The 25,905-nt window shown below is 44.6% G+C and overlaps 1 protein-coding gene across 3 annotated transcripts in view; it reads right to left on the reverse strand.

Annotated features, from left to right (window-relative positions):
- LOC125704236 (low-density lipoprotein receptor-related protein 4-like) overlaps window positions 1-25,905 on the reverse strand; it is a 104,205-nt gene that overhangs the window by 53,146 nt on the left and 25,154 nt on the right. The window lies entirely within an intron of this gene.

The following is a 25,905-nucleotide window of genomic DNA, read 5'->3' on the forward strand; positions in this document are numbered from 1 at the left end:
ATATACATCCTTGGGATTTCTCCAAGGGGGGTTCCTTGATGAAACAATAACACGAGAAAAAAACAAGCCTGTATACTCTCCAGGACGGAGAAAAGCAGTAAGGTTTATTTGTTTCTGAAGTCCCACTTCCTAATTTACAGCTGACCCCTGACAGAGAACAATAAGCTGTGTACTGGCTGTTTACATTCTGGACAAAGTTCAACAACACTGCACTTGAAGCCAACCATTGAAAGACTCCTTTCTCCCCAATACGACAAATTAAAGAATGTGCTATGACAGACAGCTCTAGTAGTAAAATACTGTCACTCTAAAGAAAGATTTTTCCCCTTTGTAGATATCTTAACATCAAAGGAAAAAGGCAACAGAATACCAAAATGCCCTCTCTTCAAAAATGGCCAATAAAGACGATCGAGTTTTAAATAAAAATTCTGTCAAAAAATATGACTTCTACAACTAAGCAGGAAATCAGCCTGTTTCTGCTCTCTGGTTCTGCAGCAGTAACTGCATGTGTTACATATGTGTTTTCCTCATACAGCTTTGTGTTCATGCCATCTTCAGTTTACACATTTTCCCTTTAGATACTCAGGTGGTTCTGTAATAAAAAAACGAAAACCTTCTTATACCATAAGACATTTAACTGTACAACTTTTTTTTTTCCCCCAGAACACAAAACTTCTGAAGTACACTAAGGGCTACAGAAATATGGCTTTAAGTAGTATTTTCCTATGACAGATTTGAACAATGCATTGATGCAGTTGTGGTAGATTCCAGACGCAACCACTGTGCAATAACCCTGCTTCTCCCAGTTTCTCCCAAACTGTTTCTCCCCCATCTGATTACCGCAAGAAGCACAAATTACTAAGACAGGCAAAAATTATAGCTATTAGTTTTAATATGAAAATAGTGTATGCATGCATATGACTGGAACACACCAGTATAAGTGGCTCGAAAACGTAAGATTTGTAACCAGTACACACCAGTATGTCTTGGTAGAGCGTTTAACACTGATGGTCAGCCCATCACAAACTCCCGGTGGATCTCGTCCAGAGTCCGTGTTTTGGGTGATCTATTTGACGACTCTGGCCTCTTCACATTCCAGGCTCTCAGCTCTAAATTTCCTATCCCTCCTTCTTCCTTCTATTTCGTTGTACAACTGTGATCTGTCCTCAGAACGTAAGATTTCCTTCTCTGCTCCCTTGCCTACTCACCCCCCTTGTAAATTTGCAGCTTCCCTGTCCAAATCCAATACACCGGTCTCCGCTCTGTATGCGTTTTTGCGTGATGCTGGTTGGGTTATTCCACCTGTTGCCCGTAAATGGGGTGACATCTCTTCTCCTTCTCCATTGTGCTGGCGCACTATTTTTAAAAATATTAAGCGGGCTTCTAGAAATCCCAATCACCAGCATGTTCAGTTTAGTTTTGTGGACATTATCCACGATTGCACGGGGGGTGGGGTGGCTGCCTGTGGGGTTTTGGTTCTGGTGGCTTTTCTCTTCTGTTTTGTATGTTGAACAGTTTTGATGTGTCACTTTGGAGTGCATTGTACTAAAACCCAATACAAAAACTGGTTGCAAAAAAAAGAAAAGAATTTGTAACTATTTGTCCAATGAACAGAGAATGTATGACTTTGACCAGTAATGAGTCGACAGTTTGGCAAAGGCCCAACAGCACTTATTTCATATTTGGTTTTATTATTTCTTCTACCAGCTGACCCTCATGATGAATTTTTGCTTGTCTGTATATATGACGTGTGCATATGGACTGGTATCATGCCTTTTATATGCAGCCAGGATAATGAAGACCTTATACAGAATCTTCAAACTCAGGAGGGGAAGGAAATCGTGTCTGTTACACGCAGTGCAAAAGGAGCCAGTTTTTGCCAATTAATCAGTGGCTCGGTTTGAGGGACTTGTTGAGAAGCTCCACGCAGGCTGGAGGCTGCCTGTGGTGAAAAGGCCTGGATTTCTGGACTCCACACAAAGGCATCACTCAGCCCAGGAGGGCCCGGCTTAAAAAAGAAAAACCTTCAAAACACTCCAGCTTCACAAAATTAATGGCCTCTTTTTTCCAGCCGTTACCACTTTTCTTCATTTGCCGTCGCCTTCCCCCTCTCTTCCCTTCTGCTCACCATAGCTTCAGCCATGACAAAGGGAATGTTCTCCACTAAAGAATTCCCTCTGCTCTCCCTGCTGAGGTCCTCTCTATAAGCAGACCCAGCAATGTCTCAGTTCTCCTTAGAAACTGGGCCAGTTCCTTTCATAGCGTTGTCTGTAACCCTCAGGGTGGTTTTCTGGCCATTTTACATCCTCCTCGATTCTTACTGGCATCAAATATTACAGATTAGGAGAGAGTGGGAATATAAATAAAACACTTTTTAGGAGAAAACCATGGCTACGAGAGTAATTCTGTTAAGAACATTTCTGGATTTGCAGTAAGCTTAAGACTGGGAAACTCAACCAGAATGGGTCTTTTAGAAACCAAGGGTGTACATTAAAAACTGTTGCCAAAGGGCATGCAGTCTTGCTGCATGCAAAGCCAATCTTTGTACCATATTAGAGGTTTGGCTAAAACAACTGGTGTAAATGTGGCTTTTCGCAATACAAAATTAAAGCCTTTTCTTAGATCACCATTCAGTTATGTCAAGCTGAACCACATAAAAGCAAACTGCATTTGTCATACAACCATTAAAGGCTAGGATTAATCATTGGGACAGAGAGCAAAGTTACGTCTTCTTCGGGAACAGCACTGCTCCATCACAAACACTGAGCTAAAATAACTGAATGATAAGACGCACCATAACTTGCTCTCAGTAAATGTACTGCTCTGGATAAAGGTTCAAAATGCTCAACATCGGCGCAAAATCAGGAGAAGCTGGCAGTTTAGGATAGCATAATAAAATATGGAATATCAAATGTATGTTGCCTTTCTCCAAAGCCCAGTCACGTGTCTATACCAGCAAGGCTTATTGAAAGTAACCTGCCATTACAGACAATTTTTCACATATGTCCTCTCAACACTGTCTCAGACGTAATGTCTTCCGTTGCTTTGACAGCCGTCAGCAGATCAAAGCGCTCCCATCCTCTCCTTAGCGAATTTGCATTTCTCCTTGTCGGCAAACTCATGAAAGTTCCTGTGAATGATTGCTTCCCCTTCCACCCAACAGGCATCGCAATTCCCTCCTACCTTTTCAGTTGCAAACATCTGAATCACAAAATATTTACTTTTAATTTTTATTTATTTAGCAGACACTGATATCCAAAGCGAAATACAATTGAGAGAGCAGAGTCAGTCTGTTTCTGGAGCAATCGGGGGTTAAGTGCCTTGCTTAAGGACCCGACAGTGAAAACGTTCTGCCAGCTATAGGACTTGAACCAGCAACCTTCTGATTTTATGCATAGCATCCTAGTTCATGCCTATCTATTATTCATATCACTTTACAGAAGAAGAGGCTGGAGAACAGGGATACAAGAGGTAGTGCCATCGGGAGTCAGGGGACAGGATATATATGACAATCACACAAAGGCAGGGAATTGTATGGAGAGGGACTCAGACCGCAGCATAGCCATTGCCAGGCCAGCTCCAGAGAGCCCCATCTTGTCAGAGAAGGTCACAACATATTACATTTGCTTTGGGGTGGGGGGACAGCCCAATTCAAACTGACTAGAGGACCTGTAACAGAACAGGAAGAAAATTTGGGAGGATTAGTGAGATTTTGTGATTATCTTGCAAACAAGAAGAAAGAAGCGGTTCCTCTGACCATGCTAACACTATAAGTGAGACTGCAAATGGCAAGACCTCCAGTATTAATTTTTTGTGTGCATGACGACAGATTTTGAATTATCCTTATTTCCTAAGGCTTAAAAATTAAAATATCCTGAAATAAGAATTAGGTTTATAACCCCTTGGATGGTGCAATCACCAGTTAGTTCACACTTCCTACAGGGATTTGCAGAAGGGAAAAAAATCAAATGTTCTGTAAGTGCTATGAGTAACCATTAAAAAACCTAGAAAGGAGGCTATCGGAATGACAGCAATGCATTCCCCGCACAGCCCAGTCACCTGCTCCACTCATCTGATTCATACTTGTCACACACTCACGAACTGTGTACAATATCTAAGAGTACTGGATGGATCAACAGGAAATGTGAAAGCTAATTAATGTGTTTTCACCTGAATGTTCTGAGTGCTAATTGCAGGAAACGCTGAAACTACACCTATTCATTTACTGCACATTCCTCTTAGATGCCAGTGGGTTTTATGGTAGTAAATTTATTTGCTATAATCTTTGTAATAATGTAAAATGTGTCTCCTGCTTCTGCTTAGAGGCAGCACTTCTACAAAGTTTCAACCAATTCTATGGAGGTAATAAGGCATCATGGGCATCTAATTCATAATACTGCACATGGTAATATCCAATACACACTAATCAGCCATAACATTGAAACTGCATTCGTAATATATTATGGGTCTGCCTCATGCCACCAAAACAGCTGTGATTTCTCAAAACATGGAACCCACAAGACCTCTTAAGGTGTCCTTTGGCATGTGGCAACAAGATTTCTGCTCCATATTGTAAACTAAGATTCCGTGTTTGGTTTTGAACCAATGTGGGATGTGATTTGTCTCGTAATTTGTCTCATAGCAATCGAGTGCACCAGCCCCCCCAGGAAATTTTATCATCATAGACCTGGAGAGGTCTGGGGTGGCCTCCCTTATTTCTAAACATCTAAAGTGGCAATCCTAGTGAGGACTGATAGTTTGATCGACAAAGGCATGAGTCTTTAGTTAACCAGACACAACAACATGGTAAGGAAAAACCATGAGATTCTAAAAGGGAGCTTAGTGTCATTTCATTCTTGGGTCCTCAGGAGCTGGTATTTAGGTGATACGATGAGGGTGAAAACTGACAGAAAAGGAAACTACAGATGTGCTTTCACACTACAACGATGTTATGTATTTTTATTGCAATGTAATGTATAGCAAAATGTCATTGTAATGCTGTGTATCCTATTCCTTAAAATAAAAAGGCAAATTGATTAACACTACCTCAAATGCAAATATGTGAATGTTAACTAAATGACTGCAAAGCATAGTTTTTGTCCATTAAAGAAAAATACAGGAGAATAAATTTGGAATGGGAGACATATTATGCATAATTAGAAAGATATGTGTTCAGATACGTATGAACATATTGCTTATTACCATCCACAGTATTATGAATTAGATGACAATAACGCCTAATTTTCACCATGGAATTGGTTGAAACTGTTTGGATAAGTACCAGGTCCAGCAGAATAAAACCCAGTTGATTGAGATTATGTATTATTACAAAGATTTAAGTGAATGAAAAAAATTACTATCGTAAAGCACATAGTATTCACCCACTTAATTCTGGCTTCTGGCTTTTGATCACGTTTTCTTTAGGGAGGAACACAAAACCAAAAACCACAAAACAAAACCAATTAATTCAATTGACAATTTATCCAAGAACTTGAAATAGCAAATTGAGAGCACAAAAAAAGGTAAATGTGGATCTTTCATGAGCTTAGTTTTTCATGGGAATGTTTAAATTGTGTGCATGATTTAAATAAAGCAAATACATAAATAAATGAATCATTGTAATCCCTCCAGGACTCCATATTAAGACATAGAGGTAACCTGATTGGTGGGGAAAACATTTGCAAACTGGCATGTAAGTGGAATGCACAATAAACAAATAGGTTTAGTTTCAGAGTTACATGCCACAGGAGCAGGAGCAGGTGACTGGGTTGACGAGAGAATACAATGCTGCCCTTTCTGACAGCCTCCTTTTCTAGTTTTGATAGTTTCTCTATCATGCAGGTGGTTTCCATCCAAACTAAGATATTCAGAGAAAACAGAGAGACCTATGAACATAGAACATATTTATTCGCTCACTGACTATAAAAAAATCTTTCTTTAAAAAAGAAACTAAGGGAGTCTTTTGTCCACAACATTTTTGCTATTATTAGACTGACAAGAAACCAATGGAGCAGACCCTTAAAAAAAGGCAAAATAGAAGCAGAGTTGTGTATCACAGGTGGAGGCCAGAGTCCCCCAGAGCTCCACAACACACCAAGTGGCCTTCAAACAAAACGAAGGCTCCAGCTGCGTGATTTGTGAGGATTGCTGGGGGCTTGTTCGCACAGCTACCCGACACCTCCCCACTGGCTCATGGTCACACCTAACCACTGTTGTTAAAAGTGGGGGCCATTAATGGGAGCAGACCTCCCAAGTGACACTGTGGAGGGCCCTGGGTTCTTGTGCCCTGACACAGCCGAAAAACAAAAGCTTGTGCAAGTTTATAATAGAAGCGGAAGCCGAGGAACTTACAAGAGCCAAGTAAAATAGATAGCTACTAATGAAATGTAGGACGAAACCTGGGCAAGGATTTGGCATCCCTTAAGAAACCTAGTGCCGTTCGGGTTATTTTAGCCATGTACACTCTAAATTTTATGAAAAAATAGCATTACCGTCTGTTGAATATAACGCCATCCAAAAAGTAAAATCAGATACACTTTAAATTTTATTTTTACTATAGACACAACAAACACTTATCATCATCTTCATACTTCTTGTCATGGAGAATGCTGGAGTTACAGCCAACAAAGTCAACCAGCCCTGTCTTTCCAAGGACGCAGACCCTAGCATGTTCTGGGGGACCCTCAGGTGGAAGGTGAAAATACCCTCAGTAGGTCCGGGGTCTGCTGTGGGGCCTCCACCCAGAAGAGCTTCCTTCAGAGCTGATCAGGTGGCATCCCTACGAGATACCCAAATCACTTTAGATGACTTTTCTTACTGTAAAGGAGCAGTGGGTATATTTTGTAATCCCTCCAAATCACTGAACTCCTCTGCTTATCACAGAGTGAACAGAGTCTGATAACCCTGTGCAGAAACCACATTTTGGCTCCCAGTTATTGTAACCTTGTTCTTTCAGTCATTAACAAAGGTTCCTGTTCAAGGGAGAAGATAAGGATGCAGAAATACCAACGTACTGAAAGTCTCATTAGAAAACTTAGCTGCCACGTCGCCACCACAGACCTTCTCAGTGCCTGAAAAACTGCAGCCACTGAACCGCCCCACCCTTTAATGACACGTATCCTATTACAGTCACCCATGAACAAGATCCTGAGGTTCTTAAGCTCCTGGACTTAAAGCAGACTCTCCCCCTGTTTTCTAAGAGAGCACCCAATCTTGTAAGTCTTGGAACTGGAGTTGCTCATTGTTCTCATGCCTACCACTTCACACTCAGCACTGAATACCAGAGATCCTGATCAGATGAGGCCAAAAGAAAAGCACAAGTTGCAAATAGAAGAATGTCAGCTCTTGTACCCCCATACTCTGCTGTCCCCAGCCCACAGCTTTAATATCCCGTGCATGGAAATCACCAGAAGTTGCATTTTTCCTCCTAAATCCTAGGTTTGACCACTGGACAAAACCCCCTCTCCAGTACCCTAGCAGCGGCTTTTCCCAGGAGACTGAGAAGTGTGATCCTCATAATTTGCACACACCATCTGGTCCCCCTTTTTAAAAATAAGAACCACCACCCGGTTTTGTCAGTCCAGAGGTACTCGGTCTATAACACTTTTGGTCACAGCTCTCTGGAGATGCAATTGAGGCCTTTAACAATCTCAATGTCCCTGGCTTCACTCAGCACATGGGAGCAGTTTTTCTGGAGTTGCCCTGTGAATTGATCTCAATCGGAAGCTTCATCTAGACTTCCACAGCAAACCCTGACTACTCACCTGTGTCTCACTCATCCAGCTTCCTCCCAACTCACCCAATTCAAGTCACCACAAAGTGGTCATCAGTTGATTGTTCTGCCCTCTCTTCACCTAACTTGCCAAGCCATATGCTCTCAAGTCAGATGTCAAAATTACCTAACATTTTCAATCTCATGCATTAGTTCCACCAAAGAGGCATTTTGAATTTCAAATGTCAGCGATCCCCGCTGGACTCTAATCTAACTGGGTCCCTCTCATTCATGCTTGCTGCCCAAATAGTATCGCGCCTATCCAGACCTTTCAGCTTATGGGTGGTGAGCCCACAAGATAGCTACCAGCAGCCATTCTTAGCTGAGTCCAGCCAGGTTACATGGGTGGCCATACCACCAGGCATTCGCCAGCAAACACCACCCCAAGCCCTCATTCCAGGGCAGGGCCCCAGTAACCCTATTCTGGGCAGAATACTCTGGGTTGGCTTTAGACTTTTCTTGGGGGTCTTTGTTGAGCTGTATTTCGACTGACCTCTCCCGGTAGATCTGACCACCGAGGGAGGGCATACCAGGAGCTGAAGCTCCAAAGAACACAACTCTGTGAAGCATTGAAGCACACAAATGCTTCCATCACATAAGAAGCTTTCTAAAGAACTAGACAATACTGAGCATTTCAAGTGACAGGAGAGTAACGGAAAATATACCCTGCAAGATGATGGTAAGTATTCAAATACAGGCAGTCCCTGGATTAAGAACGTCTGACTTAGGAACAACTTGTACTTACGATTGGAAAGCATATTCTATTAAAAACTTGAACACACTACTTTGTGACGCTCATGAAAACATTGTACGGTTTAAGCAGTCCATCACCTTGAGGTAAACTACAGTAAAGTGTGAAGTTACTTTTATTATTACAGTATTATCATTACCATTATTATGTACTGCATTATTATTGTTCCGATTTGCCTACAAATTCAACTTAAAGACACACTTAGGGAATGGACGCATTTAGCCTGGGGACAGCCTGTAATGGAAACGACGGAAATGTACCAAGATGGGGCATAAAATCTGTAGTACAAATGTATCATGAGTTAACGCTAACTCAGGGAGACTTTTAACTTAGATCACTGCTGATTCAATTATGTACCTAACACACTGTAATGTAGTTGCAGTCATTTACATAGCCTGATGCACATGTGAGCCTCAGTATAACCACTGCTTATGGAAGCTCTATGCTACCAGAGCCTGGAAATGTGAGAATATTTTCCAGTCCTATGTCCTCTTTCCCTTGAAAGCATCAGCCCCATATGGACGTGGCCGAACCCACCCCTTGGCGGCCACAGTCACTGTGGTTTATGGCACACCCCAGCACTAGACTGCTTACTGCGGCTTCTGATGCCAATGCCAAATCTTCATAATGCCCAGCTTCGTGTTCAGATCGGCCCTATTAATTACCCATTCCCGGCTTCAACTACTGGCAGTCCAACATGCAGCCTGGCTTCAGGGGACCCACAGTGCACATGATGCATGAAGCTGACATAGAGCTCTTGCCATTTTTGTGAATATTAAAGCAGATTGAGGACCATGGGTGCCTCTCTATCCTGCAACCACTTCAGCTGGATATATAATAAAGTTACATTAGTCACCAGGCTACACTAATGTTAAGAGAAAATTGGAATTAACATTCCACAGGTTTTAAAGCATGACACACTCACTTATATAATACGATTAGAAAGTTTAATGAAGTCGGTCACAGTAGGTTTGATTTAGCATTAGTATCACTACTTCCACTGCATGAGTTTCTGGTATAACAAGCTTTGGACAACATTTCTTCGATTCTCGCTTGCAAATTTCTCAGAATGAATGAATCCAAGAAGCCAACCACAGTTCCCCAATTCACATCAACCCCACAGAGAGCCAGCCTGCTGCAGAAGATGAAGCTGAGCTCCATGGCATTTCTGACAAGCAGACCTCTCTCACCTCCTCATTTGCAGACTTTATTAAAATGGGTAATCTGATCGCAGGACCCATTCAATCACTGCCGCGAGGGGTGGCCATGACAGGTGCGTAGGATGGGCACAGGGAAGAGCTGACAGAATGTACCAAAGCCCAAGGAATTACAACCTTATCACCAGCACCACTGAGCTGTCTGTCAGCTTCTCTCGCATAGCCATAGAGATCACAACATGAGGCGCTACAAATTACATTACGAAAAAACTGAACCAAACGCTTGTTAAGACGAACATGGTGACCAGCCAACTGTGTCAAAAACAGATCATGATGACACCGGTCTAATGGTACATTTATTGACTGAAGATCTACTTAAAGTTGCAAAGACAACAAATAAAAAACATTTTTTGTTTTAAATAGTGTATCTTGCAGTATAGTGCTGAACATTAAGCTTGAGAGTAATCTTGACATTTAGCAACAACAGCACGCAGACGGAAAATAAAATGATAGGATATTACTTTAAAAGCAAAGAAATCCCCAACATACCCTTAATACCGTCGTCTGAACTCTATTCAAAGATAACAGTGGGCTTGGCACTGAGGGCATGGATGAAGAAGCCTTGTTTGAAGGGCACATCACTGTAACGTGCAATTGCACGTTCACCCGACCACAAACATGCTGCCTGGGCCTGGGCCATGTTTAGTGGCTGCTCACCGCACTCTGACCTCCAAGAGTGCGCTGGCAGGAAGTTGAACTGAGGAGGAACTGGAAACTGGGTACAAGCAAAGATGCTGGATTTGTGCAGCCATTTTACCATCAAATAAAATGACAGCCACTAAGCGAGAGACGTGCTGCTAAGCTTAACTGCCTCTGGGGGGTGGGGGGGGATGTGGTGGCAGGAACAGCGTATGCACGTTTGTCATTCCCAATATAATTTCCAGCCATTTTAAATGATATTGGCCCCTATACTCTGTAGTTTTGTGGTTTTGGAGCCATTTCAGAGAAGGGATAGGGGAGTGGGTCGACTGGATTGCGGTTACAGGGAAAAAGGATAAATCAAGTTCCGACTCCAGAAGTCCTAAAATGAGCATATTTGACTCTTCGTATCAAGATTGAACCTCACTAAAAGAGAAAATAAGTACAAAAGAATTGCAGCAGCCTCAGATGCTCCAGTAGGTTTCTGGCATCTTTCTATATTTAATGTGGATGAGGGTAAGCTCAGTAATTTGCTTGAATGCAGCTGTTAATGGGAAGATGGATGCAAGACTTTTGTGTCTGTGAAACAACTACAGAAAATAGAAGACACATGGTTCAACCGCGACCAGGCAACCACAATCCATCTTACTCCATTTTATCTGAAACACTTACTTTATGTCAAATTTGTTCAGTGACAGCCCCAATGGAAGCACAGAATTCTCACTATTATCAATCACAAAAATCAATAAAGGGCTGCAAAAACATTCTTCAGAAACGGCTTCAGTGACCCACGCCAGACCAAGGCAGCACATCTCATTTGGCTGCCCCTGGCCCCATCACCTCTGGCCTTCCTGCAAACACAGTTTGTACCAAAACAGGGTGTAGCTCTCACTCCTGCTTTATGACACACTGGGTTTTGTTCATTTCTTCTTTTGATGAAAAACACTGAACATCTCACTTCTGTCAATGCAACATCTGCCAGTGGAATGTAAGGCAGGTTTTGGGATCAAAGGGGGACCCTTGTCAGTACCCCATGAACCTAAGTGCTAAGAAAGGTCATCACTAAATGGAATTTCTAGTGACTTTGTGACCTAGGAGGACAGGTAATGGTGTTTCAGGAAATTTCCTCTAATACCCCCAGTTGTCCATCCCGACCTCCTGCAAGCCCGACTATCCAGGGTTTTCATTCCCCAGTTATCACGATATTCCTGCTATAACTTTAACAATGGTTAAATATACAGTATATTCTTCTTCTGAGTATTTTATAGGGTAGAACTGGGCAGTAAAGGAGCCCTTAACATGCACTGTCATCAAAAATACAGCGAGCCCAAACCAAGATCAATGGTGTTTCACAGTTCACGTTCTCTGATAATGCAGGTATAGAGCTTTCCTTCTCTCCACAAAATTCAGAAAAGGCCTATCCATCAGATAACAGCATATAATGAATGGATCTTTGTCACCGGACAGCAGGAAGAGATGCCTGGCAAGAACAATAAACAGAAGAGTGCTATCTGGTTGTCTCGGAGCTCAGAGACACACTGCAAGAATGAGCTGGACTTGGCCATCTTTGCTATGGGAATTATGAGCAAAGTAAGCATCCAGGCCGCACACAGCCACCGTCCTTGTCAGCCAGTCCTATTCCATCTTCACCATATAACCCTGGAGGCCTATGTAAGGCCGACTCTCATCAATTTGATATTCTCTGCCATTAGCCAGAAAACGTTGTACAAAACATTTGTACACAAAGACAAAATGAGTAAATCTGTCCATACCTCAGATTAAACAGAGGAACCACTTCCTCAAAACATTTATATTCAGTAAAACAATGTACAATGTAACAACCATAAACTTCCCATACTTTGAAACAAGTTGTCATAACAATTCGTTTACAAGTTTCAATGACTTGGGTAAATGCGGCATTCGTAGACTGCTTGCCAGTTCCAAAGCAACTGTGGCAATGGTAGCTAACAGGGCACACGATGGGGTTAGCACCACCACACTGGCCTCACTTTGTGGGCCAACACAGCCCACACATAACCAACCTATGGAAGCAAGCAGAAAGCCACAGAAGAACACATATGCACATACAACAATAAATGCTGCACAAATGATTCAAAGCCAGCAGGCAAACAAACACTGTCGGCGGGTATTGGGGGCACAGGGCTCTAGTCTTCCACCAGTGATATCCATTAATGAGCTGTAGCATTCCAGGGCCGTTGTAGCCCAGAATATCCTGCACAGTTACAGCCAGAAGAGCTTTTTGTCCTTTGTTAAGATGCTCACAAAGTACATGCTGGGGACATGTAAAATTAAAGACTGTTGTGCACGGAGAGCGGGAAGAGGGTCAAGATAAAAGCTGTCATGACTGTCTGATCATGAAGAATGTCCTTCTCTTAAAAATATTTGCAACAAACATATGAACACACATAAAAAGGCTTAACTCCACCTTAGTCCTAAATGAAACAAACATTGTCTGCTAACTATTTTTCAACAAATGTGAAAATAACTTAAAGAAACATGAGATGATGCACAAACTGGTGGCCAAAAAAAAATGAAGTGAATCTTCAGCTTTTCATCGGGTTGCAGAGCCACTTCCTGCCAGCCTTCATCAAGTGGCCAGGAGAGCCGGCTGCCCGGCAGCCGCCCAGCGTGGTGCCAGCAGGAGGTGTGGCTGGCCACTGGCCCGCTATTGCAGCCTCTCATCTGGCCTACTATAGACAAGCTAATGTGAGATGGAGTCAGGGAGCTCCCATCCAGGCACCCAGAGGCCCCCCTGCACAAGACTGAATTAAATTGAATATAGTGAATAAAATTAAAGGACCATATGTTTTGTGAATTCCATATGTTTCATCATTTTTCTATAAATACATATAATGAAGTTGAAGCTAAATGGTCTGCTCAACAAATTAGTCACACATCGTGTGTGCAGTCGGATAAACCACAATTATCCTATTAAAACAGCAAATGATAAGAAGGTGCTTGCTTACAGGCAAATTAATCCACAAGTTTATGCAGACATTGCGTCCTCTTGGAGCAGAAGATAACAGATATGAAAATGCAGAATCAAAAATACCACAAGTCGGTCTCCCACCTCAGACATCGTCTTTGAAATTGGTTTCTTTCCCATTTGAAATATAGATTTGCAGAATATCCCTCAAGGCGGCTCAACTCTGGCAAATAAATATTGTGCAAGCTGACAATCGAGGCACATCATTAAACAGCACGGAACGCTGGTGCTGGGTGCAGTGTCATCAGCCGTCATGTCAGGCGCATGCCAGCCCTTAGCAACACACCACCCAGAATCTGCCGCTTTGGGGGCAGCGGGAGAAAGTGCTCAGCTAGGCTGAGATGTAAATAAAATAAGACCACATAAATTTGTTCACACTTCATAAAGCACATGCCTTATGGCAGTGCTCCAAACTGCGCAGTTGTGCTGCCACCCTGGTAGATGGATGTACAGTGGAGCAGGGGGTATGAAGAACAATGTGCCCCCATGGCTCTCTGCTGCTCTTCTAAGGGACACATGGAAGCCAGGGCACTTTCAGCACAGAAAAGACACACTGCTCCTTTCTTTTAAATACTTATATTCACATTTATTCATTTGGCAGACACTTTGTCCACATTACACGCATACAGCTGCCAAGGTACAAGAACAGCTATTCTAAGCTTGGTTAGCGATCGGCTAGAGCACCTTTATAAAATGCAAAGCCATGCACTATGGAGAAACTCAGACCTTCAGTAGTTGAAGTTGCTACTAAATGAAACATATTAACACTGAGGAAGGCTATTGATGAATGGATATGCAACATCTGACAGACAAATGGAGAACACATCCTCCACCCGCTAAGATAATCAAAAACAATGTTCAGTAACAGGCTACCTTAGACCTTCACAGAGCATTAGCTTCCTGTCTTCACGTTGGAACATGACCAGCTCTCTAAACCACTTGATGAGCTACATTTTGCCTCTGAAAAGGGTTGTCCCATGAAACAGGGTCAAATGCTTCCTGGAGACCTGCTTTAACAAAGACACGTTTGACATGCTGCGCCTCTCACTGTTAGGTATGGTAGGGCCGTTACAGCAGCAAACTTCCACGACTGCCGATTCATCTTCAGGAGTGAGAAGCAGTCAGGTCCATTGAGGAACCAAACTAACTTTGACATAGCTTTTCTTTTTTTTTACCCTCTGCAATACTCTTAATGAGCTGGTGGTAGTAATTAGGCAGCACAGACGAGATACCTTTGCTTATTGTACTGGAAAAAAACACACATCTATCAACTCTGTTTGCCCTGCTGTATAGGGACCCTATACTACTTCTCTCTGAAGATAAAACTAATGTGCTTTCACTATGATAAACCCAGCATTTAAAGTATTGAGGGTTCACACTACTGGCAAGCCCATACTTGACATGAGGCCCCGCTGTCGATAACGTATTCTTTGCGTTTCCTGCTAACTTAATAAGCAGAGAAGTGGAAATAATGCCGTGAGGGCAGGACAGTGACAAACTTTCACGCCACACTTAATTGACAACTCAAAAGGCAGTACTTTAACAACCCACACGGTTAACCTGTCATGGCTTTGTGCATGCTCGTTTTTTTTTGTTTTTAAAAAGACCCACCCCCCCAATTTATCTGTATGACCAAATCGTACTGCCCAGCTGCAAGGGCCCTTTCCTGCACTGCCCAGCAGGATGCCTGAAAATGGCGTGTGAACGGTTTGGTCGCCCCCCGCTCAATGGGAAAGATGAACAATGGTCCCAGCCAGGCGAGTACCCAGAACAATTCGTCTCTCCTCACACTGACTTTCTCTTTCGCTTCCTCCAGCCACCCCCACAGCACCATACTCAGTCTTGCTTTGCCAAAAGCAACACAACAAACTAAATAAAATGAAGGGAAGGAAACAACAGAAAACGAAATAACACACATTTCCTAGGGTTCTCAGGACCTGCTTGACCTTCGTGTTGCCCATCAAAAGGTGGTTAAATCTCCCCGGTTTTCTTTCTGCCCTGCTCCACAACACATGCTGAGCCTCCACAGCCAGCAGCCTTGATGAATGGTAATGTCAGAATAAGCAATCTTGTGGAAACGATTCAGTCATTTTCTGAGGAAAATGATAAAACTACAGCTTGCGTCCAGGTGCCATCCCAGTTATTTTATAACTGAACTGCTAACAGTAAGTGCTGCTTCAATAAATATCAAGTGTTCTAATCAGTAACTAAACTGTGCCTTACGGACTGGATATGAAGTATTCTCAGGAAAAGCTTAAATGCATACATAGCTCTTGCAGACCAAATCACACTAATCAGACACATCACTAAGCAGAAAAGTAAAACGTCTTTCACTTCAAACATGATTTTCTCATAGTATCACACCTAATTTTATTGTCCGCATAACGTGAAGGGAAAATTTGCTGAGTGATAATATTTTAAGTGAACATCACTGCTTCTCTGATAGCTGTTTCCGACAATGATAATGGACATTCAAAATTAACCTCTACAATGAAACAAGCTTGACAAAAACTACAGAAAAACACTTTCAGTTCCCACAGTATTTCACCTGTCAGACAGTAACAAAAAATCTCCAGATTGAGAGCAGGAGCTGGGCTTTACCTCCTGCTAGGCCAGGACCAATAGAGACATTGTTACCTCACTTTATAAAGACACAGTATACCCCCCCCCCACACACACAGTTACTCTATGCAGAGCACCCAGAGCAACCAAATGTCCTTTCTAAGAAGGAGAAAGTGAGGTTACCAGTGCAATTCAGCAAGTCAGAAACAAAGGTATATGCTCAGGTATATCCACAGATTTGTCAGTATATGACAGGAAAAAGTCGACTATGAACAAAACCTGTGTTCACTGACCACTGTGTATCCAAATTGTACAACAACAACAACAACAACAACATGCAAACGACAAGACACTGCAAGGTTGAGCAGTCAGGACCAAAAACTGGACAAACATCTGTCAACCCCAAACTGTAGACCCTTAAACATCCTGGTATTCAACAGAATGTAAGTGAAAAGTCAGGCATTGCAGGATCCAAAAGCCAATGCAAAAACAAACCACCAATAATTCATGGACAGAACTGCATGCAGAGGTCAGGACCACAATAGCTCCTATACTGCCAACCACTGGCAGTCAGGCAGGACAAGGATGAAAGCCCAGTTCATACACCCAGACAGCTCAGCTGCCTTCTAAATTAGGTTGCATGATACACTTGTCCATTATTCATTTCCGAATATTTGAATAATGACTTAATATTTTTCACTACTGAAGCTTTTTCAGATGTTCATGTGATACACAAGTAGCCAATAGCCTGAAACCATCATTGCATTTAAAAATAACTACAGGTATTTTATAGCCAATTTTTACTAAGTAATACATCTGAGTACTTCCAGAAAACAGTAAACTTCAAAAAAGAAAAAAAAATCCCAAGGAGAACTTCCATTCTTAAAGTGGACATTTTTATTCCACACTAAATTTCACGCAGTTCATTTAAATTAAGTCCTTGCTATTAAACATGTTAATGTTTAATGAATAGTTTAAAGTAAAGAATCATTAAAACCATTAATAAAAAAATCATTGGTGTGTCTGTGAGCTTTGTGATCTTTGTCGCTTTCTCGCAGAATGGAGTGGACCAGAATAATTTATGTACCAACTTCAAAAAAAATTTGATGAAGTTGAGCTGGCTGGAAGAGCCTTTGGAAATTAAATTCATTCATGAAGTCTCTCTCTCATCAGATATTACAGCTGGCTGTTCAGACTGTACCCATCCACAATTTATCATCATCCAAACAGATACACACTCATTATTATGGTCAATTATTATAGCCATAGACACACATGCATTATTACTGTCAACGTAAAAGGAACTATCAAAATAAGCTATCCCATTATAAAGACATAGTACAACTATACAACAATTGCTTCTTTGCTGAAAATTTGATTTGGAGACGAAAAAAGCACAAGAACTCACAGATCACCGGCGTAAATCTCGTAGGCACACCTGGTAGTATTATCTTGCAAAGGACAAAAAAAGATGTTACAATTTTAATTCATACATAAAATCTGCCACTGCAATTTTCTCTATTATGACTGGAAAGTTATTTCCATTTTAGTAACAATTTTGTATAATAAAATAATGTCAAACCCATGAATTACTTTGTGATATTCATTGTGTTTTGTATAAATTAAAATTAAAACAAAATATACACAATAATTAAAACATTCAAATTCTGATGACTCTCATGGTTAATAAATATTAGACCTTCAAAAAGCTTTTAACAGAATGAATTTATCTGAAGTGAATAGGTACGCCCAGGGTCATAAATTATGGTCTGATGGGAAAAAACAGCTAACACATAAAATATCAGTAGGTAGGTAAAGACAAAGCAGAAAATGACTAAATATTACTATTATACATAATACAGACATATAAAAATTTGCTTGATATGCATGTGAATAATTTCATTTGGTAATTCTGTCTTTAAACTTTTGCATTATAGCAAACCCCATAACAACAAATCCCAATAAGCACCAGTTTCTGTTTTTGTACGTCATAACAGACCTAAGAGCATCATTGCATTTGCACAGCATGCTCAAATAAGGACATTCAAAATATTTCGCTTATATCAATCAAATCAAGTTTAATTTCTGGCCTGTTTAGATGAAGCTAGTGACAAAGAGAATAGTACATACGCATAACATTAAAAAAAAGAAAAAACTCATTTATATAAAAGTTAAAAAAAAAAAAGCAATAATGACTACAAAATTTTAAGAGACATGGCCTTCAGCACAAGGCCCACCACAGAAAGAAAGGAGAGCCCGCAGCAGGCAGCTCCCTGGCAGCAAGGCCCAAGTCGGAATATTCCATGCCTCGATTAGAGCCGGATAAGAAAAGAACACTCCCCTTCCGTGGAGGAAATAGTTCAATGAGGAGGGGGAAGAAACCTCTCATATGGATGTGGCTGCCTTAACAAGTACATTGATGACTGACCTGTATACTCACTGTTATTCCAGTGGATGAGAATCTCAATAAACATTTATTACTTTAAAACAGCTATTAAAGCTTACTGCTCTAGAGTGGATAAGCAATTATTGATTAACTTGTAACTTCAGGATTAATAATTGTACAGCACTTTCTAAAAAAAGTGATTAAACAAGAACGACTGGATTTTACTTTCTACGCATGTATATACACACAATTTGAGCTTTTTTCATCTTTTGAACAAGTAATCTGCCTTGATAAGCATCAATAGCCTAATGTAAACCTGAAACACTTGCAGGTGTTTTCCAAAAACAAGTTACTCCATAGCATAGTAGAGGCTGAACTTTCCATATATACAGTAAATGTGAAAAACACTGTATGGAATAGATGCTAGCTCAAAAAAAAAAATTCTGCCCATAACACATAATTTTGCATTTCCAGTGCCATGGGTGAAAGCATAAAAGTTGAAAGTAATGGCCCAGGAAAATCAGCAGAATTTGTACACTGTTCATTAATTTCACTGTGGTCAAATCCCAGCTTGTCCTGTAAATCACCACTACCCACTGCCCCAACCATCACCAGTTTCAAAAGTACAAATACTTCTGAAAACAGGCATCTACTGATCAAACAAAACATAAAACATACTGAAATTAATCATTTAAAAATAGAGAGAATAAAAGGCTAAGTGCAACAGAGCACAAATAGGGATTTAGGTGGCACGTTCTTGTCTAGCCAGCTTTTATTGTTGACTGAAGTCCTGCTGTTTAAATTCAATGAGCACCTCGATCTGGGAAGGCATTTTGTCTTTTCCAAAATGAATATCTCCTAATGCAAGACGCAAATCGTCACAGTACAAAGGCAGAAACATTTAAATGTTACCCATTATCACCGTATTCCAGTTGTCAGAGATACCAGCGCTGCTGTTCAGAGAAAGGACATGACAGATGGGATTTACAGAATGTTGACAAACACTGCCACAGGCTTCATCATGCTGCATGAACACTGGTGTTCGGGAAAACAGACACACACACATACATACACACACAAATACAAACACATACACACAAACACATACTATATGACAGATATTGTCCACACAAGAAAATGTAAAGGCTTCTGAATCATCCTAGGGTGAATAAATGTAAATATGCCATCTCTAAGCACGGAACAAATGTATACTGTTAACAGAAGGTAGAAATCATACGAGTTATAAATGCATTGCTATCCTGACACAAACTAGTCCTTCCCGGAAAGTTAACTGCCCTAGAGACATACAGAAATGAAAAGCAGATGAGATCCAGGCCTATGAGTAACAACATTAAATATAGTTGTTGTTGTTTCCCTACTTATACTTAATGCATGTTCTAAGACTTTCCCTGAAAAACTGCTGTCCTGAATAGTCAGATGAGACCTAGTTCTAGTACCAAAGGTTATATATACAAAGCCAGCTGAATTTTAGTTTAAACTGGATTTCGTAATGTCAGAAGTGACTGGACTCTGTTCCCAGGGCAGTCCTACCCATCTAACCTGTACTTGCTCCACACTCGCCAACTTATACTAGGAGTATTGGATAGATCACCAAGAAACGTAAAAGTTATTAAACGTGTTTTTACCTGAATTCTGTGAGTACTTGTTGTGATAAGCAGGTGTGACAATATACTTACTTTTATTGCAAATCCATTTACACAACAATTTACAGAATCTTTCCGTGCCACAAATACAGATGGTTATTTGTATTCCTTTGTCCATGTTTGAAAATGTCATTTATATTATGTATATATGTTTAAATATTTATATTCTATTTATTTCTCTTTTGCACTATGAATACAATTTTCTGTGATATAACAGTAAGAACTGCAAAAAATACACTAATGGTACATGCACAGGTTTGGAGGAGACACAGACTTTTTTTGTGCACATGAGACATACAACTCATTAATATTTAATTGAAGCTTTCATCCAAGAAGGCTTACAGTAGAGGGAAGAGGTATAAAGTGCTTCCTGGGACTTAAGCCCTTGAAGTCTGCGTTGTTAGCACAACACTATGTGTAGAAGTACCGGACATACTGACACTATTCTAAATCATGCGTTAGTGTAACTTGGTCACAAAATACTAAATGAAGCTCACAAAATCCCTAACACATGCATACAATTTATTTTTTAATGTTTTCAATCTATTTTGAGCTTGCTAATAAAATTTTAAACGTAATTAAGTTTAACCTTTTGGTTATTTGTTAAATAAAGCTTGAATACACAGCCAGAAGCTAGAATCAAGTGAGTGAATACTAGGGGTTGTACGGTAGTACCGTTTTTTGTTAAACTTTTTTTAATCATGCATTACACAACTCTGAATGCAACTTGTTGTAATTCTGCTAGAGCTGGCACTTGTTCTATGGTGGAAATTAGGGACTATGATAATCAAAATCTTATTACTGTACTCGCTAATAAACAATATATGCATACATTTCTGAGCCCATATCTTTACAATAATGTATTACAAATTTATTCTCCTGTACATTAAGGGACAAAAATTGTTTAATTACCATTTGCATTTACAAAATATCATGATAATAGGAAAGCACATATATAGTTTCCTTTGTTTTGCTAATGTCCTTTAAAATCCAACTCCTGTCTACCCAAGAATTAAATAGCATTAAATCAGCCTTTTCAGAATCTCAGGATTTTTCTTTACGCCGTCATTGTGTTTGGCCAATAGATTCACACCCTCATCGCTCAAACTATGAATCATAATGAGGATTGTCATTTTTATTTTTTATTTTGAATAGTCAAAATGATCCATCAAATACTTTTTGAATTATAAAATTCACAAGTTCAAAGGTCACCTGCTTTCACCCATCCCTTTGCTGCCACTCGGTGGCGTCACTTCAGTCTTGGAAATTTAATCAAATCTCAAAATTTAAACGGTTGCAGTTCAGCACCCATGACATGCCTATGTAAAGTTTGAAAAAGAACCATCACACCCTTTTTGAGTTATCGTCTTACATACCAAAGCATGTGCAGCAGACCAGTGCGAAATTCATACATATTCCCCGAAGACTGGGGAATACAATGATGTTCTGTATTACAGAATACAGTAAAATGGTGTGAACTATAGGATACCAGTTATACACAAAGATCTTTTCCAGTCATAACAAACAGTGTTATGCTTTAAAATTGATACATCTTACTATTCTATGTAGATGAAGTTAAAACATATTGTTTCTATGTTGCACATAGAGCAGATGAAGGGTTAACCAGCAAATGATGATGATGTATCCTGTGAGGCAGGATCTCTTTCTGCTGCAACTCCAGGGCCATCATACCTATTCCCGGTCATGCTACCCCCTAGGAGAGGTGCTACCTGATTCCTGCACTGTAATGAGGGCTTTACCCTCATTTTTTACAAGGGTGGTCTCTCTAGGGCAATGTGGGTCCCACCAGGATGTGCAAGGTAAACAACCATCAAGTCAGGTACACACTTTATTTATGAGTGTGAAAAACATAAAAACTATTTATAAAGAGGATGGGGAGCTAGGCCTATGCACAAAAAAATGGTTCAATTTTAGTACTGTCATGACCCGGCTCGTCGGCTCCTCGTGTGTGCCACGCCCCCTGATTACCCGCGTGTGCGTCCCTGATTGTCTCCAGCCTTGTCTGATTACTTTGCTTAGTCTTGTCCTGTTTTAAGTCCTGGTCTTGCCTGTTACCCTTGTCCGTCATTGTGGATGTTTGCTAGTCCCTGTCCGATGTTCCCTAGTCCCCGTTACTCCAATAAAACCCCGTTATTCCCCGTACCTGGTTTCCCTTGCCTGTTTCCCGCACGATCGCCGTCTCCAGTATTTCCGGATCGTGACAGAATGACGGACCCAAAGAAGAAGCAGAGAGGAAGGAAGAGGCTCCCTCAAGAGCCGATCTCTCTCGGCGCCTGCTCGCTCTCCAGGCTTTGGCTTCCGGCGGAGGACGAGAGGGAGGTACCTGCCCTACCTCCAGCCCGGGGGCCGACCACACGCGTCCCCGATCCTGCGTGGAAGTACTGGCTCTCAAGTGAGGACGAGGACGAGGAGCCCTTCCACTACCCGGAGCCAGAAGCCTTTTTTCCACCGTCCGTTTTTACGGACATCGCGCCGCCTCCCGCAACCGCCAGGCGCCTGCGAGGGAGACGGAGGAGAACGGCGATCGCCCGTACGGAGGACCTCCCTCCGTCATTGCCGGCGGACCCCGCTCCCGTGCGGCCGCCATTGCCGGCGGACACCGCTCCCGTGCGGCCTCCATTGCCGGCGGACACCGCTCCCGTGCGGCCGCCATTGCCGGCGGACCCCGTTCCCGTGCGGCCGCCGCCGCCTGCGCAGCCGTCTTCGCTGCCGCCGCCACCCATGATCCTCGCTGACAGGTACTTCACCCTCCAAGGACTGTATTGGAGGGTGATGGGAGAACCGGCCCCACAGGGCCCTCCGGAGGGGGAAAAGCTCGCAGTGCAACTAGGGCAGGATTTCGCCTCTTTCACTCCAGAATCCCCGTATTCAGATCTGGAGAGGATGGCTGAAGACCTCCGGAGGCTGATCAAGCTCCGGAGAGCTCCGGAAGCGCCCCCTCCGCCTGCAGCTCCAGGGCAGGCGCCCCCACTGCAGCAGCCTGCAGCTCCAGGGCAGGCGCCCCCACTGCCTCCAGTTCCTGACCGCGCTCCAGTTCCTGACCGTGCTCCAGTTCCTGCAGAGGCACCCCCTCTGCAGCCGCCTGCTGCAGCTCCCGGGCAGGCGCCCCCACTGCAGCCACCTGCTGCAGCTCCAGGGCAGGTGCCCCCACTGCAGCCACCTGCAGCTCCAGGGCAGGCGCCCCCTCTGCAGCCGCCTGCTGCAGCTCCCGGGCCGGCGCCCCCACTGCAGCCACCTCCAGTTCCTGACCGCGCTCCAGTTCCTGACCGCGCTCCAGTTCCTGACCGCGCTCCAGTTCCTGACCGCGCTCCAGTTCCTGACAGTGCTCCAGTTCCTGCAGAGGCACCCCCTCTGCAGCCGCCTGCTGCAGCTCCCGGGCAGGCGCCCCCACTGCAGCCACCTGCTGCAGCTCCAGGGCAGGTGCCCCCACTGCAGCCACCTGCAGCTCCAGGGCAGGCGCCCCCTCTGCAGCCGCCTGCTGCAGCTCCCGGGCCGGCGCCCCCACTGCAGCCACCTCCAGTTCCTGACCGCGCTCCAGTTCCTGACCGTGCTCCAGTTCCTGCAGAGGCACCCCCTCTGCAGCCGCCTGCTGCAGCTCCAGGGCAGGTGCCCCCACTGCAGCCACCTGCAGCTCCAGGGCAGGCGCCCCCTCTGCAGCCGCCTGCTGCAGCTCCCGGGCCGGCGCCCCCACTGCAGCCACCTCCAGTTCCTGACCGCGCTCCAGTTCCTGACCGCGCTCCAGTTCCTGACCGCGCTCCAGTTCCTGACCGCGCTCCAGTTCCTGACCGTGCTCCAGTTCCTGCAGAGGCACCCCCTCTGCAGCCGCCTGCTGCAGCTCCCGGGCAGGCGCCCCCACTGCAGCCACTTGCTGCAGCTCCAGGGCAGGTGCCCCCACTGCAGCCACCTGCAGCTCCAGGGCAGGCGCCCCCTCTGCAGCCGCCTGCTGCAGCTCCCGGGCCGGCGCCCCCACTGCAGCCACCTCCAGTTCCTGACCGCGCTCCAGTTCCTGACCGCGCTCCAGTTCCTGACCGCGCTCCAGTTCCTGACCGCGCTCCAGTTCCCGGGCAGGCGCCCCCCCCGCGGCCTGACCGTGTTCCTGTCCCGGCGCCCCGGCGACCTGACCGTGTTCCTGTCCCGGTGCCCCGGCGGCATGCAGCAGCTCCAGAGGCGCCCCCTCCGCCTGCAGCAGCTCCAGAGGCGCCCCCTCCGCCTGCAGCAGCTCCAGAGGCGCCCCCTCCGCCTGCAGCAGCTCCAGAGGCGCCCCCTCCGCCTGCAGCAGCTCCAGAGGCGCCCCCTCCGCCTGCAGCAGCTCCAGAGGCGCCCCCTCCGCCTGCAGCAGCTCCAGAGGCGCCCCCTCCGCCTGCAGCAGCTCCAGAGGCGCCCCCTCCGCCTGCAGCAGCTCCAGAGGCGCCCCCTCCGCCTGCAGCAGCTCCAGTCCCTGTCCTAGTCCCCGAGGTGGTCCTGGACAACTCCATCTTGGCTCCTCCCTCTTCGGAGGTGGAGGAGCTGGAATGGGACCCCTCGGGGACAGAACTCGTAACCCCTAGTCCCTCGCCCCGGCGAGATCGACCCCAAACTAGGGTCGGCTTGTCTGTGTCCCGCAGGGGAAGGGGACACAGACGCAGGGCTGGGGTCCCGCCCGCCCTGCCCCCTGGCTCGCCCTCCCTCGCCTGCGCTGGGGCTCGGTTGGCGCCTGCGGGTCCTGGCCCTCCGGGTCGGCTGTCGCCTGCAGGTCCCTCTCCGGTGCCTCGTCGCCCTGCCTCGCTCCCCTCTCTGGGTCCTGGTCGGTCGCCTGGGGGTTCCCCGACGGCGGCTCCTCGGTCGCCTGCGGGGCCCTTACCTCCGGCCCTTTCCCGGACGTCGCCGCCTGCTGCGGCTCCCCCCTCCTCCGGGCCTTCGCCCTGGCCCCTTCCTACTCCCTCGTCCCCTTCCCCGGTGCTCCCTCCTGCTCCCTCCCTGGCCCCTCCGCGGGTCCCTCGCCCTGTCTCCTCGGCCCCTCCGGGGTCCCCTCCGGCTCCGGCCTCCCGGCCGCCTGCGGCCCCTCCGGCTGCCTCCCGTCGCCCGCTGGGGCTCCCTCGGGCTCCCCTTGGTACCCCCTCCTTCTCGCCCTATGCCTCTGCCTTCGTACCTCATGTCTTTGCCCCGTCTGCTTTTGTTGCTCGCCCGTCTGTTCCGCCCTTTCCTGCTCCTCGTTTCCCGATGTTCCCTCCTTGCACTCCCGCTCCTAGTGTCCCGCCTGTCCCTCCTGTCTCTCCCTTCCTGGTCTGTCTCTCCGCTTTCCCGGTCCTGTGTCGAGTCGTGTCTTACGTTCTGTCTCTCGCTGTGTTTTGTGCCTCTGTCCTGTTTCCGGTCTCTCGTTAGTTTTGTTCTTTTCTCGGTCCCGGTTCCTGTGTCCCGTTCGTCGCCTCCTCCCTGGCGCGCCCGGTGAAGCGCGCCTTTGGGGGGGGGTTCTGTCATGACCCGGCTCGTCGGCTCCTCGTGTGTGCCACGCCCCCTGATTACCCGCGTGTGCGTCCCTGATTGTCTCCAGCCTTGTCTGATTACTTTGCTTAGTCTTGTCCTGTTTTAAGTCCTGGTCTTGCCTGTTACCCTTGTCCGTCATTGTGGATGTTTGCTAGTCCCTGTCCGATGTTCCCTAGTCCCCGTTACTCCAATAAAACCCCGTTATTCCCCGTACCTGGTTTCCCTTGCCTGTTTCCCGCACGATCGCCGTCTCCAGTATTTCCGGATCGTGACAAGTACTTCTAAAACTTAATTACAAAGGACATTAAAACAGTAAAGACTTTAAAGAATGAAAATGCCATAAAATAAAGAGTACTAATTCCATCAAGTATAATGTTCCCCAAACTAACCAACTTATATTCAATAAACAAGAGGATATGGAAGA

This window comes from Brienomyrus brachyistius, chromosome 11, assembly GCF_023856365.1.
Source record: "Brienomyrus brachyistius isolate T26 chromosome 11, BBRACH_0.4, whole genome shotgun sequence".
NCBI classification, from domain to species: domain Eukaryota; kingdom Metazoa; phylum Chordata; class Actinopteri; order Osteoglossiformes; family Mormyridae; genus Brienomyrus; species Brienomyrus brachyistius.